We start from the raw sequence: 7,053 nt of genomic DNA on the forward strand, positions 1-7,053 counted from the left end.
TGCGCCTGGGCTGGGACACAGAGTTGGTCCCACTGTAGCAGGGTAGCAGGAAGCTCCTGTGTTGCCACCTGTAGACTACATATTACCATTTATTTTTTACACAAAGAATTGAACTCAGGACCTCCTGCTTGCTAGGCAGATGTTGTACCACTGAGCTAATCCCTAGACCGCTGTATTTTATTTTTAATCATTTATTTATTTATTTGATACAGGGGCTCAATACGCAGCTCAGATTTGTAGTGATCCTCCTGCCTCAGCCTTTCCAGTGCTGAGATTACAGGTGTGTGTCACCCTACCTGGTTCCAGAGACTGGCTTGGCACCTGGGGGCCATGGCTGGCCCAGCATGTGGTACCAGGGATCAAACCCCATCCCTGCTCTTGCCAGGCAGGCGCTTAGACTGCTGGGCTAGCTCCCCAGCCCTTAGCACCCTCTATTGCCACTTTTAACCTTCACGTATTCTACCTTTTCTTTAGCACACCTGGGTACCACCAAGGGGTCTGCCCTTCTCACACAAGTACTAGTTGCTGCCCGATCCAGGATGCAGCCCACAGGGACATGTGGCCCCATGTCGATCCACTCCTACATCCTGATTGCGACTATTAGGGCCCCAGGTATCTGCCTTGTGGACCACAGGAGGTCATGGCTGAAACTTCTGTCTGATCTAGAATTTAGTCTGTCCTCCATCTCCTGGCAGTAGAGGCCTTTTGATTTTAAAATAGGTTGTGAGGTCGTCTTTCTTGAACCTGCCCTTCTCTTTACTCCAGATTTCTGCAGCAGTGTACAAAAGCCGGGGCCTGCAGTCCCCTCCTCCCTGGCCCACGTTCCTGCCTTTTGGTTCCTGGAGCAGTGAAGAAATGGTTGTTGTCTTTGTCCATCTGATCAAAGCACCCTCAGCCCTCGGCTCTTCCTGGGCTCCTTTCCTCCCTTCGTTTTCTTCAAGTTCCCTCCCAGCAGTTAGTCCTGCCCTCTCTAACGTTCCGAGTAACTTAAGCTCCTGTTTCCTACTTTCCTGAAAGTTTTATCCATGTCTAAGAGGTTAAAAAAAATAAGGATTTTGAGTTGTACTTTGACTACTAGAATTTGTGTCTGTTTAGTATTTATCTTAGATTATTTTATCCATTTCTATTTAATGCAAAACCTGTAAATGGTGTTGTTTCTTTCTGCAAGATGAAAGCCTTGTTAAGACTTCCCCATTGTCTGAGGGCTGCCTAAGGCTCATGGTGTCTGGATTCTCATTTTATTTTTACTTTTTCTAACGCATCTTATGTTCTTCATTACCTACTCATCACTGACTCACGGTGCCCTACAGTGTGAATCTTGGTCGAGCTACCACCATTAGATTGGATATCAGGCTTAACTGCACTCCTTTTCAAAAGAAAAAGAAAATAACATTTGTGTAGTTCAAGTTGCCTTAGGCAATTACCTGTTTCTGAGATCCAACATCAGTTAGTATAATGGGAAGAAGAGACAAAATGGATTAGAAGCAAGGACTTACAGGATGTCATAGTACAGGTTCTCTTATGTCCTGAGTCCTCACTGACCTTGAAGGGCGAGAGCCACAATGTTGGCTGTCTTTGTAGCCCTTCTTTTTTCTCTCATTTTTTGGTGTGCAGACTTAAGTTGTTAACCTTCCAGAAGAGAAGCTTAATGGTATTGTTACCCTAAAACAGGCTGTTGAGCTTAGCATTAGTGTTGGTCTGAATATTAAGCGCCTTAGACATAACATGGAACAGGCATTTTCTATCAATCATTGATAGGCTGAACTTTAAATCCCTCAGAATGAGAAAAAAATCACAAAAGTAAAAAATAACAGTTAAAAAATAAACAATTACTATCTTTTACACAGAAATTTAGAAATCTAACCACATGCAACATTGTAACAGGACAGTCCTATGACATTTTTTTTCTTGTCTCTTGTTTTCATTTATTACCTTTTTTCTTTTTTAGCAAACATTTACTTGAGATAGAGCATATCAGTAATTGATATGAAATTAAAATATACAAGATAAGATAGATGTACAGCTTTCTTTTAGTTCAATGAGAAGAAATGTTTGTACTAATATTCTTTAGACAAGATACCATGTCTGCATCTTATTCTCTGAATAATTACTATGAAGACAACAATATGCAATGTAATAAATAATGAAACTGCCTACTAACTTGTTTTGAAACTATTTCATTTTATCTTTTTTCTCATTAAGGTAACTAAAAAAATGAAAAAAAGCAAGGACAAATGAAGAAGGAAACTTGAATGGTAACAGTAATTCCTAAAATAATAAAGATGTAGCTAACTCAAAAATATACAATAAGTAATAATTTCCGTAATTATCAAATATATGAGGAAGAGGAGGCTGCAACTGGCAGATGAGCTGAGCAATCACACTGCTCTAACCCATGGTGGAGAATTAATGGGTCACCTTGAAATTCTGTGAGGCAAGAAATTAGGTGGTCTGTAGACAGATAACCACTAAAAGGTAGCGGTTCCTACTGGACCTATGCCATGGTTATTTGTGGCGAAAGGATCCCTATTTTTCTTTAGAATTTCCTCTGCAAAATGGAAATCCAGACGATTTTATTAGTTCGACTAAAGCATTTCAAATTTATCTAAAAATTATAAAGGTAAAATTATTTTTTAGATAATATTCCTGTGTCATGTTATACAAAAATTCAGATACCTGAAACTCAGAACTGTGATATATTTGTATTATTTTTATAAATTTATATTACTTTTGAAGGGATATGTCACCCAATAAATTTAAATAATCAAGGGCCAAACCTTTTAGATGTGTTCCATTGTGGTTATTGTGTATTAGTTTTCAATTGCACTTAAGTATTTGTTTTCAAAAGCAAAGTTTTAAGAACAAAACTCTGGCCAATTTTCAAGCCTGTTTCCAGCCTAGTGACTGTCCTACAACTCTCCTCATTCATTTAAAATTACGGTACAAAAGGGATGTGTTTCTCTCTAAAAATAAAAGGGAAAAGTAATTCTATATGATTAATTACAATATATAAAAGCATAAAGTTGAAATTGTAATTGTTTTTCTTCCAAATATGTATTTTTTGTTTTGCTTTGTCAGAGATGGGTGTTTCTCTGCAGTTAGAAAAGCTGTATTTGGAGAAGTCTTTAAAGGATGCCAGTCCAAAGATTGTAGGTACTTGAGTTCAGCAAAATAACTCAATATAGTTCATGGTGAGTTACCAGCATAACTGGCAATTGTCTGAAGTTGTTGATTTGAGCCTTTTACAGCTCAGTATATTCATATGGCTTTATTTTTTATACCTCATGGTTACACTTTTCTGCTGGATGGTTAAGACCAAATTAAAACAAGACCTATATAACTAAAAATGTAACTTTTGCTTTCTGATAAAGTGAGTCAAATCCCCTCAGGATTTACCCTGGAACCATGTATATCACCTTGCAGATCTTTTGTGAAGAGAAGGAATATAAATAAAGGACTGTTTTACAGTGAAAAAATATACATATGTATATACAAGATAGTTAGGATAGATATACAGCTACTTTCTCTTAGTTCAGTGAGAAGAAAGGTTTGTACTAATAGTGTTTAGACAAGATATCATGTCTGCATCTTGTACTATGAATAACTACTATGAAGACAATATGCAATGTGGTAATTATTGTAACTGTCATACCTGTTTTGAAACTGTTTCATTGCTATTTTATCTATTTTTCTCATTAAAATGAATAAAAATTTTGAAAAACAGATATGTATTTTTGTCCGCACTCACTGAAGTTTGAAGTATGAAGTGTGCATATAATTGTGAAAAGATGGTGCACACTAACACACACTCTAGGGGTCATTCATTTTTAACTGCACAGTTCCATAGCTTGGGAAAGAGTTTCTCCAAAGCCCGTCTCTTTCTTCTGCTTATCTTTCAAAGGTTATGCTAAATGCTGCGATGCGTGCACCACCGGCTCTGCTTTATTTTCTCTTGTGAGCTTCCAATTTTCACTCCTCACAGTGCTCTTTGGCACAGTAGATTGACCCATCTTTGGACCACTTTACAGAACAGTGCAAATAATTATTTCCTTGTATGTAATGTGATAAAAATTATTGTATTTTTAATATTTTAAAAATATGCACTCTCTATTTCTACTCTGGACGTAGTCAGCCGTTATTCACCTGGAAACCCAACAGCATCTATTAGTGCACTACATTAGCTGTTCGGTTTTATTGGGCCTCCAAACACTTGCTTGTTATAGCGTATAGAGTGACGGGACCCGTGTTCCATCAAGAGCTGATTACTCACAAGGACATAAGCAAAAGCCTGCTTTCATTAACACCTTGTACAAATGCTTGCCTCAAGATACCAGCATGGCATATCAACATGTGAGTTTAAATGAGTTGAAAAATGTTTTCCTTGGTGGCTAGGAGAGGATCACATTTATCAAAGTATTCCTCCTTTGAAATGTTGTTTTGTCTTGCCTCCAGGACAGCAGCTATAGAATAAAGCAATGTTCTTCCCCTTGGTAAATCACAGCCCCCGCCTCTGTCTGGAGGGTGAAGATAAACCCATGGCAATCCCAGCTCACACTGAGCTTATTCAAGAACTGCCCATCGAGCACCCTCACAAGGTCTTGCTTGTTTTGCTGGTTTGCTGCTGTCTCCCCATATGCTTGAGGTATTTCCCAAAGCAACACAGTCCAGCACACCCTGAGTGTGTTCTAGGTCCTGCAGAAGTGGGCTCACTTTCCCTCCTCAGAGTGACAGCCAGAGGCAGAGGCCTGGGCCGGAGCCAGCTGCCGCCTTCTGGGTGGGCGACGGGGGTTGGATTTATAATTTCTCTGAGGAACCCTGAATTCTGCAAATCCCAAAGCAAATTAGACTGTGAAACTGTCATCAGGAGTATTCTGTCCTAGCACAAGGACCACATGCCCTTCTTATTTTGTCCTAAAATGAGCTTTTGAAGAAAAATGTAGGCTGTGCATATAAAAATGCGCATACCCCATGTTACACAGCAAAGGCTCAGAGGCTGAACCAAGCTTTCCAACTAATGGTTTATAAAGATAAATAATAAATGGGAACTAATAGAACATCATTTCTCTTAATAAAGACACCGCTGCATTTGCGGGAGCATCGTCTATAATTTGTGGGCTTAGTAATTTTGAAATGGTAGGCATTTAATTAAGATAAATGTTGTGTTCCTCTCATAATACCCACATCTCTTTCTTTTGGTTGTTGATGCTATGATGTGAATCAAAATCTTAAATAGAAGGAAAAACTATTTCTAGGTATTAGATGTACTAAATTACTTGGAATATGTAGCACAAAATTTATTTTCTGGGAATTATTTAAGGTTTTTACTTCTAAGTATTAAATTACATCTAGAGACCTGCAACAAAGATTAAATAAAATAATAATTTATAATTTTTGAAGGAATAATTACCACAAAGAACTTTGATATGAAAGTCTTTGCTGTGGTATTCCAAAAAAACATCTTTTCAAATGACAGATATTATCAGAAATGAAATGGACTATGAGTCATCTCTATTTAATATTCAAAATAAATTACAAAATTAATTTCAGTTTCAGAATCCACATTCTAGATAGATCCTGAGGATTTTTCTTGAAAGCAAAATAATTCACTCAACAAAACGAAATAGTTTGTGACATAGAGAGACATATCTCATTGAGGTAATTCTTGTTTCTAGGGCCAGACAAGGGTATGGTATAAAAGAACAACCCATTGGTTGAAGGGCAGTGATTGTGATGAGATGCTGGCCCTTGTGCGCGTTATCGGAGATGAGGAATCAGGGTCGTGAGTGCCGTGCGCTCGGCCTGCCGTTCTCTCCACCTGTGATAAAACAGACGCTATGTCGTGCCATCTGCACTGGAGGAGACAGCGATCAAATCAAAAGCCGGTTCAAAAACCTCCAAGCGACAGATCTACTTGGAAAGAAAGTATGACCTTAGGTTTTTTAAAGATTTTACTGACTTCCGTTCTCTTTGATTCATTAAGTATAATTTCTCATATTTTTGGACTCCAACTTTATTGAAATCTTGTTTCTGATGAGGGTCAGGTCTTTGTACACAGTAGCATATGTGTTGGAGTCTGTTCAAAAGTGGTAACATCTTCTTGCCTTCTGAGGAAAGGATTAAATTGTTCTGTCCCAAAGAGTTATTTTGCAAGTAGAGCAAACTCAACTCAAAATAACCATGAAATCTGTATATAGTTTTGCAAACTGAATGTTAAAAGAAAACGTCAATGTTTTTAGAGAGGAGCAGATGTCAAGTTTGGAGGATAGCTGTGCAGGCTGCCTCTCGTTTGTCTGTGCCTTTCTGGGGAGGCCATAGTCCCTGTGCAGCACGGGAAAGGTAAAGTGCTGGGAGCATCCACTCTCTACTGCTGTAAGGAACAGCACACAGAGTCCCTAGAAGTAAGGGGACAAGGTAGAGAGGGGGCGCGCACCTGCTGTCCCATTGCTCTGGAAGGCTGGGGCAGGAGGATTGCAAATTCATGCCTAGCCAAGTTGATTTAGTGACTTAGCAAGACCCTGTATCAAAATCCACAAATAAAAATAACCTCGCACTGCAGCTCGGTCCCTGCAGCTGTACCTTTAAGAAAGGGAAGAAAGAAATCTGAAAAGGGAAAAGTACAGAAAAAAAAAACCTCAAGTTAAGTTTGTAAGCTTTCCTGATTCCTGGATCACACTCTGTCTTCTGAAAATTTTTGGGAACACTTAAAGCATTTAAGTAAAGCAGATACTTAAAACATTTATCTTAAAGAAGAGAAGCTAAGTGGAAGAAATAGAGATTTGATTCAGTACTTCAAACATAAAGAGATTATCATTTGAGTACAAATGACAATTTTTGTTAAAAAAAAAAAAAGGTGCTAGTAGAAATATTCCAGGAGATCCAGGAGACAGAATCTCAATGATGCATCTGTAGCACTGTCCAAGGTCCAATCTAAAATTATGCAAGTTGGCTGGCAAGACAGCTCAGTGGACTAAGGGACTGCTTAGGCAAGTACAAGGACCAAGGTTCGATCCCTCGCACCACATGCCGCGCTGGCCTTCCCCCCAGGTGTGCTGA

The sequence above is a fragment of the Octodon degus genome, unplaced genomic scaffold (genome assembly GCF_000260255.1).
Source record: "Octodon degus isolate 3935 unplaced genomic scaffold, OctDeg1.0 scaffold00108, whole genome shotgun sequence".
NCBI lineage: Eukaryota > Metazoa > Chordata > Mammalia > Rodentia > Octodontidae > Octodon > Octodon degus.